This window comes from Hyperoodon ampullatus (genome assembly GCF_949752795.1).
Source record: "Hyperoodon ampullatus genome assembly, chromosome: X".
NCBI classification, from domain to species: Eukaryota; Metazoa; Chordata; class Mammalia; order Artiodactyla; family Ziphiidae; genus Hyperoodon; species Hyperoodon ampullatus.
In genome coordinates this window covers 104,377,493-104,386,207 of record NC_136913.1, presented here as the reverse complement: position 1 = coordinate 104,386,207, position 8,715 = coordinate 104,377,493, and the positions used below count along the sequence as shown (strand labels likewise).

The following is an 8,715-nucleotide window of genomic DNA, read 5'->3' as shown; positions in this document are numbered from 1 at the left end:
AGGGCATCATCTATATCTCTTATACCACACAGGGAACACTCAATAAATGGATGATTTATTGCTTTTTTAAAAATAATTCTATCAATTGATTTGGATGTATCCTTGTAGACTGGATAAATCATTTAACCAAATTTTGTTCTTGATCAACCAATTGTTTGAACTTCATGCAAAAAATGTTGGTAAGAGTGTCCTGTAGTTTTCTTATACTGGGTTGGCCAAAAAGTTTGTTTGGGTTTTTCTGTTATGAACTAACCTGAACAAACTTTTTGGCCAACCCAATAGATCTAAGTTAGAAAGCACCAGTTCAGGCTTTTCTGTTATGATGTAAAAAATTATTCTTACTTGTTTAAAGAGAATCAGATATTCTCATGGTATATTTTATTTTTTAAATTTTATTGAAGTATAGTTGATTTACAATGTTGTGTTAGTTTCTGGTTACAGCAAAGTGATTCAGTTACATATATGTAAATATATATAAAATATTTATATATATATATTCTTTTGCATATTCTTTTCCATTATGGTTTATTACAAAATACTGAATATAGTTCCCTGTGCTATACAGTAGGACTCTGTTGTTTACCCATCCTATATAATAGTTTGCATCTGCTAATCCCAAACTCCCAATCCTTCCCTCCCCCATCTAATTCTCTTTAAAATGAATTTTTTATCCAAAACATTCATGAAAAACTAGTTCTACTACCTCAACCAAACATCTGGGGTCTGACTATTAGGACAGCTCTTACTGCCATGTACTATTGTAATTGTTAGAAAACTCTATATATTGAACTGAAAATCAGTTTCCTTAGAACTTTTACTCATCGATCTTAATTCTACCATTAGGGGCTATGCCAAACAAGTCTTTCTTAGGGTACTGCCCATACCTTAGGGCATATATTTGAATGTAGGTGTCTTATACACTGGAAATTAACAAGACCATTTTTCATATGCTACTTCAAAGAAAAACCAATTTGGGAAAACATGGTAAGCTGTTATATTAGTTTACTGAGCTGCCATAACAAAATTCCACAAACTAGGTGGCTTACAACAACAGGAATGTATTCTCTCACAATTCTGAAGGCTAGACGTGCAAAATCAAGGTGTTAGCAGGGCCATGCTCTTTCTGAAAGCTCTAGGGAAGAATCTTTCCTTTCCTCTTCCTAGCTTCTGGTGGTTGCCAGCAATCCTTGGCATTCCCCAGCTGCATCACTCCACCCTCTGCCTCGGTCATTACACGGCCTTTTTCCCTATGTTTCTCTTTTGTGTCTCTGTGATGTGATGGAAAAAGAGGCAAGAAAGATTTGAAAGGTAAGAGGGACTCAAACCCACCATTGTTGGCTTTGAAGATGGAAGAAGGGAGCCACAAGCCAAGGAATGCAGGTGAACTCCACAAGCTGGGACCATCTGTCAGCTAACAGCCAACAAGAAACTGCAAGAAACTGAATTCTGCTAACAATCTGAATGAGCAAGGAAATGGAATCTCCCCTAAAGCTTCCAAAAAGGAACCCTTCTGAAAACTTGACTTTAGTCCACCAAGAGCCTTGTCAGACTTCTGACCTACAGAAGCATAAGATAATAAATTTGTGTTGTTTTGAGGCACTACATTTGTGGTAATTTGTTACAGCAGCAATAGAAAACTAACACAGTAGGTAAATAATAATAACTATAATCGTTATATTATTATTATCATCATAATCACCACCACTACCACCACCACCACCATCCACAAACCAAAAAGACAATAATAAGTCTCAGAAAAATTAAGTATTATTCCTAAGGTCACATAGGTAGTAGGTAGCAGAGCAGAAATTTAAACAGAAGCATGCCTGATAGCAAAGGCCATGGTTTTTTTTAATCACAATGGTATACTGCCCATCCCAAGAAACAGTGAGATCCCAAAGAAATAAGTCTTAGAAGAAATAAAAATTACGTTAACCCTGTGCATCTCACAGAGTACTGACAGCAATGCCAGTAAATTTAGGCAGGCAGCTTTTCTGATCTTTGAAAATACCTGACTTCAAAAGCAGCGTTGACTTTTAGAATAACTGTAGCATGAGCAAATGTTTCTTTGTAACCCTTCTTCTCTCCCTTTTTTTTCCCTTAACTCCTTCATCCCTCTCTCCAATATCCCACCAACCTAAAATATCTTCACAGAACAAATGGCCAAGAATAAGCAAAATGATCCTGAAAAGTAAGTTGGGGAGATTTCCTCCCTTTTCCAAAATCTTAAAACTTTATAAAGCCACAGCAATTAAGATGGGATAAGAAAATAGGCCAATGGAATGGAATAGAGAATCCAAAAACAGATGTATGCATATATGAAAACCAGATATATGACAGAGTTAGCCACTGAAGATAAGAGAAAGAATGGGTTATTTAATAAATGGTTCTGGGATAACTATTTATATGGAGGGAAAAAAATGGATCCCTACATTACACCATACAAAATCAGTTGCAGGTCAATTAAAGAAGACTCCATTTGAAAGACCAAACTTAAAAAAAAAATTGTAAGGGATAATATCTTTTATGATCTCAGGTTAGGGAAGACATTTTAAGCATATCAGAGAAACACTAATCACAAAGAAAAAGATTGATAATTCTAAAGCATCAAAATTGACAAGTTGCATATCACAAGACACCATAAAGAAATTAAAAGGCAACTTACAAGCTTAGAGGAAACGATTGTTAAGTCATATAACTGGCAAAGAATTAGTATCAGAAAGATATAAAAAACTCCTACAAACTATTAATGAAAAATACAAATTGGTCAACAGAAAAATGGTCCAATGATATGAACAGGTATTTGACAAAAGAGGAATTATAAATGGCCTATAAAACATGAAAAGCTGTGCAACCTCACTTGTAATCAGAGAAACACAAAACAGAAACATAATGATATGAAGTTTACAACCACCAAATTTGTAATAAATTAAAAGTCTGGGGGCTTCCCTGGTGGCGCAGTGGTTGAGAGTCCACCTGCCGATGCAGGGGGACGAGGGTTCGTGCCCCGGTCCGGGAAGATCCCACATGCCGCGGAGCGGCTGGGTCCGTGAGCCATGGCTGCTGAGCCTGCGCATCCGGAGCCTGTGCTCCGCAACGGGAGAGGCCATAACAGTGAGAGGCCCACGTACCGCAAAAAAAAAAAAAAAAAAAAAAAAAAAAGTCTGTAAATAAGAAGTGTTGGTGAAGATAAGGAGCAACAAAAACTTTTACACTCTGCTGATAAATTGATATGAACTCTTTGGAAAAGTTGAATATGCTTATTCTCTATGATCTAGTACTTCCTCTCTGGTACACATACCCTAGAAAAATTCTTGAACATGTACAAGACACATGTACAAGAATGTTTCATAGCAGCACTTATAAATCTGAGAACAAACCAAATATTCATCTATAGGAAAAATTTATAATATATTCATACAACGGAATACTGAAAATGAATAAAATTCATGCAATAACATGAAACATCTCAGAAATATAATGTTAAGGGAATAAAGTCACAGTATTATTCCATCCCTACAAAGTGAAAAACACGCAAATGTAAACAATATTTTGTATAAATATATATACATATGTGATTTTTAAAACTGAAAATAGCAAGAGGGTGATGAACACACAACTGAGTATAGTGCTTTCCTTTCATGAGAGTGCAGCAGCTTTCAAGTGGGCTGATAATGCTCTGTTTCTTAAGCTAGGTGGTAGACATACGGGTGCTTATCTATTATTCTTTTGGATATACGACATGGTTCATTATAAACATTTTATACGTCAGCTGAGAAAACATGTATTTGAGGAGTGGTATTGAAACTGTGCTTCCCTGAACTGCCTAAAAGACAACTATAAGAGGGGGTGAAAGGATGCCACAGCTGTGGGAGTGTTAAGGAGGTAACACTCTGGGCTCCCCTACTCTGACTTCACTCAGAGCAGCTGCACCCTTCTGAATACAGAAAAAGGTTTGAAAACCACTTCAAGCAGGATTATTTTGCAAAAAGAAGGGTGTACACTAAGTCACAAGGTCCCCTGGTACACATGTATTTGCTTGTGTGGCATTAGCTATTTGGCAGAAGGCCAAAGAAATCAAAAGCCTAAGTACCAGTATCCACTATATTTCAATTAAAAAAAAAAGCTTAAGTATCAGTAGCCATTGCCTACAGGTGACAAATTCAAAATAAAGACAAAACAGTCGTGAAATGATATTATAGGTCAGGATGAGAAAACTGGTGTCTACTTACACGCAACTTTTCAAGAATTCATCAATAATGAAATGGACAAAGTAACTTTTCCCTAAGTCTTTGCCCTTGATTCCTTCTTTTTACCACCTGTAAGCTTCATCATCATTTCCAACATCAAAAGGGGATCTATTATTCTTTTTAACCCTATCTCTGCTGCTCACTCACTCTCTGATAAAATGTCCCATGTGGCTATATATTTTTTCTTTTACAAAGTGTATCAGCAAATGTGAAATTTTCCCCAGCATCAATCATGGAGTATTATTGCAAAAATATTCTGATCTAGCCGTATGCTTCGGCAATTCCAATATCTACACGGAGACCATCAAAAAATGCTTTTATGGCTTTTAATCTTTTTTTCTTTTCTCTGCAGCATTTTCAACCTGGTGCAACATCCCTGCTGACTTTTTTTGTTTGGCAAAGGTCAGCTTTGACTGTGCCTTGGCGTTTCAGCAGAAATGAATAATCTGCTTAATGAGGGCAATTTCCTGCTCTGACCTACCCTTTAATTATTTTTTAATCATGTATTTGGCATATTTGGTCATGATAGTTCATCACTTCCTTTGCAAAGTTGCTTTGTAAATAAGAATGAGAACACTTATTCTGTACAGTATGAAATGAAGCTATCACACCGAGGGTGAGCCTCACTTTACAGTAGACTAGGTTCCCAAAAGGTGGGTACAAATGACATTTCTGTATAACCAGCCTTATCTTTCTATAAACGAATATGATCATTTCTAATATGCTTCATATCCATCTTGGAGTAGTCATCACTACTGATTATTTTCCCCTTAATTTTTGATTTTACTAAGGTCTCTCCTCCAAGTTGTTAATACTCTATAAACATATATCAAATATACCAAGAGAATATTACATTTAAAGAGCCAAAATGAGAAATTTGGGGATATGGGAAGGCATTTTATAATGTGACTAATCACCTCCCTAATTTATTGGGGCTTTTAACTTTGAACTTTCATGCACAGATAAATACTCTTATATACAAATACCATTATAAAGGATTCTGTATAAAAAAGGTTTCCAAGTCCTACTGGATGACCTTGTATTGATACTCAGTAAAGGAGCCACTCTTTATCGTGCATCACAAACTAGCGTACCAACACTGAGGGGAAATCCAGCAGTGTGTGACACATATCCTGGCACAACTTCCTGGGATTTCACTATTACTCAAAGACTTAGGGGCAGGGAGAGATTCAAGTAATTTAACTAAGTAATCAAAAGTATTATTTTTTATTAAAACAAACATTCTGAAAAAGGAAGTTATATTCATATCATATTCCTATAATTTAAAGTACAACTAGGGCTTCCCTGGTGGCGCAGTGGTTGAGAGTCCGCCTGCTGATGCAGATGACACGGGTTCGTGCCCCGGTCTGGGAAGATCCCACATGCCGCGGAGCGGCTGGGCCCGTGAGCCATGGCCGCTGAGCCTGCGCGTCCGGAGCCTGTGCTCCGCAACGGGAGAGACCACAGCAGTGAGAGGCCCGCGTACCACAAAAAAATAAATAAATAAATAAATAAATAAAAATAATTAAAGTACAACTATTCAGAGAAATATCTTGCTTTCAGAAGTACTTAGAACTCTGTTCCCCCTTACCCTCACAGTTTTAGTAAAGTTTTCTCTACCATTAGGGGTACTTTGTCAGAAAAGTTTGAGAAGCTAGATCTACAGCATCTCTGACAAGAAGCTTTCCAGTCTCTATTTGAACATTTCAAACAATGGGTGAGCTTTCACCTCCAAAAAGCAAAACACAGCATTGTTAAAAAAAAAAAAAAATCTTTAAGGATGGACTGACTGCCTTACCTGCTCGGGCTTCTGCCTTCATGTACTACTGTGCTTGCCCGTACCAGCACATACACACATGCTCTCCCCTCCCCCATTCCGGATTAGTCTCTTTTTCCAGTTAAAGGCTATTTTTTTTCTTGAAGCATAACAAGAGCAGCCTAAGCAACCTCGGCACCAAAACTCTTCAAATATTCACTCTTTCTCCTTCTGCCCGACTTTCTCACTGGAAAGGAGGTTGGTAAGAAGAGGTCAAAGGTACGGTGACCTGGACGTACTTCCGCTTCCTGAACTCAAGAGAGTACAGCACACGCGCGCCCTGGGTCAGTAAGGTTGACTTCCGCTCCCCTCGTACTCTGAGAGATGAATCACAGAGCGCGCCCAACAATTCGATCATAGTGCAGAGGACCGGTATGACTCCAGTGGGTAAAGCTTTTAGAAATGAGCAAGGATCTGTTGAAGATGTTTTTTGGGACTTTCAGATAAACATCTTAGGTGAAAAGGATGATACCCCAGTACATTTCTGTGACAAATGCGAATTGCCAATTAAAATCGATGGGCAGATGATTCCATGCAAGCATGCTTTTTGCTATGCCTGTGCTATTTTACATGGAAAAGAAGGCAGTAGGATGTTCCTAGGCTGTAGTAATCCTGTGGAATGAATTGAGAAGCATACGCAAGGTTCTCTCTTTATGTGTGGCACTGTTCAAAGATGCAAGAGACCATGTTTGTCTCGAAGAGACTTAAAGGCTCATATCAACCACGGCCATACAAGAGCTGAAAACTCTGTTGCCTGTACTCAACTTGAAAATGTTCATTCTGCATGTTGTCCCACCACCGACTGAAATCTGATCATCTTATAACACCGCCAGATGAGCATCATATGAACCATATTCCGCCAAAGCAATACCTTATGATACTACTACCTCCTTTGCAAAGTGTTCACACAAGCCATATAATCTGCCACAAGAAGATATTAGCGCTCCTCCAGCAGAGTTCATTGTCCATGAATTCACCTCTATATTTTTCAGTGAGTCAGGAAGCTGAGTCAGAAAACCTTTACATTTCAACAAGAAAACAAAGCAATTTGGTAACTGTCCCTATTCAGAATGACTCAAATTCGGGTACTTGAGAACCACTACCTCCTGCCTCTGCAATTGCTCACCATCATCCTGAATATCAGGGTCAACCAGTGTTTTTGAACTCTCATGGAACTATGCCTCCACAGCAATATTTTACCATGCTACCTCCTCTGCAATCAATAAGTCATCAAAGGCCACATCCTTTCCAGACCACAGGTACTTTTCACTTGATTCATAGCCACGCTTCACGTGCATCAGTGACTTCTACTCCACTACCCTCTCCATAGACCTATTATTGCTCAGATGCCACCTTATATGAAATATCTTCCACCAGGACCTACCTCACCTCAACAGGGTAATCCACCTGTAAGTACACGTACTTCTCACCATTATAATGCTCACTCTTTACCCCAGTTTACTGAAGATCAAGGAACTCTGGGCACTCCATTTATATAATTAGGGGAAATAAGTCATGTTATGTGGCCTGCACCCAGAGGACCACCCCTTCCTCCAAGAAAGCAGCGTCTTCCTTTCTCAAACCTCACTTCTTGGACTACACTTCCCAGATCAGACAAGATATAAACCATATTACCAGTAGTAATAGTAAATATTTTTGAACAGAAATATGATGAGGGGAAAAAAAGTATTGTCAACCTTCTCATTAAGCTTTGACCATTTGGGGAAGGAAAAGCACCTCTTACAGAAGTGGCTATAAAACATTTAAAGTCTTGTCTCTTAAAATGGTTTTAAACCTTGATCTTGGGAGTGATTTTAAGTACTTTACTACAGCGCATATAAGTGGCTCAGTTGAGGTTAACTATGCTTTAACAACTTTGTTCCTCTAGTATAGTAAATTGATCCCAGAAGTGACCATTTGCAATATTATATCCTGGGCGGGGACTGTGTTCTGCTTTCAAAAGTGTTATTTTTATTAAACCCAATATTTAGTTTTTCTTGTGATACATTTTGTTAACCTGGGTAAAAAGAGTAAATTTCAATATGGTCGCAAAAGAACAATAAGGCCTTTGTACACAAATCTGTCTCCCTGTAACTTCCAACGTTCTTGTTTCTAGGCCCAAATTGCTTTTTCTTTACTGTAGCTTAGGCTCTGTGGCCCAAACCACCTGCAGGCTGAGCTCTGCCCTGGATTCTAGACACCACACAAACCAGAAGTATTTAAGCAGTTCTAGCCCAAATCTGTCAAATCCAGCATCAAATCCCTCTTACTACTCCAACCCTGATCTTATGCCCCAGTTTTAATGGGCCATTGCCCCTTTCCTGTGTTAAAAGATGAACTGAGGCATATTAAAATTTTTAAGAGTTATGAATTCGATAGATAGCTAGTGGGAAGCAGCCGCATAGCACAGGGAGATCAGCTTGGTGCTTTGTGACCACCTGGAGGGGTGGGATAGGGAGGGTGGGAGGGAGGGAGACGCAAGAGGGAAGAGATTTGGGAACATATGTATATGTATAACTGATTCACTTTGTTGTAGGGCAGAAACTGACACACCACTGTGAAGCAATTATACTCCAATAAAGATGTAAAAAAAACTAAACTAAAAAAATTTTTTTAAACATTTAAAAAAGGAGTTATGAATTCGAATCA

The 8,715-nt window shown here is 38.3% G+C and overlaps 1 pseudogene across 1 annotated transcript; it reads left to right on the top strand.

Annotated features, from left to right (window-relative positions):
- The first annotated feature begins 6,440 nt into the window (after nt 1-6,440).
- On the top strand, nt 6,441-7,707 carry LOC307069783 (E3 ubiquitin-protein ligase Hakai-like; annotated as a pseudogene). The gene has a single exon. The product of its transcript is annotated as an E3 ubiquitin-protein ligase Hakai-like (transcript).
- The last annotated feature ends 1,008 nt before the right edge of the window (nt 7,708-8,715 follow it).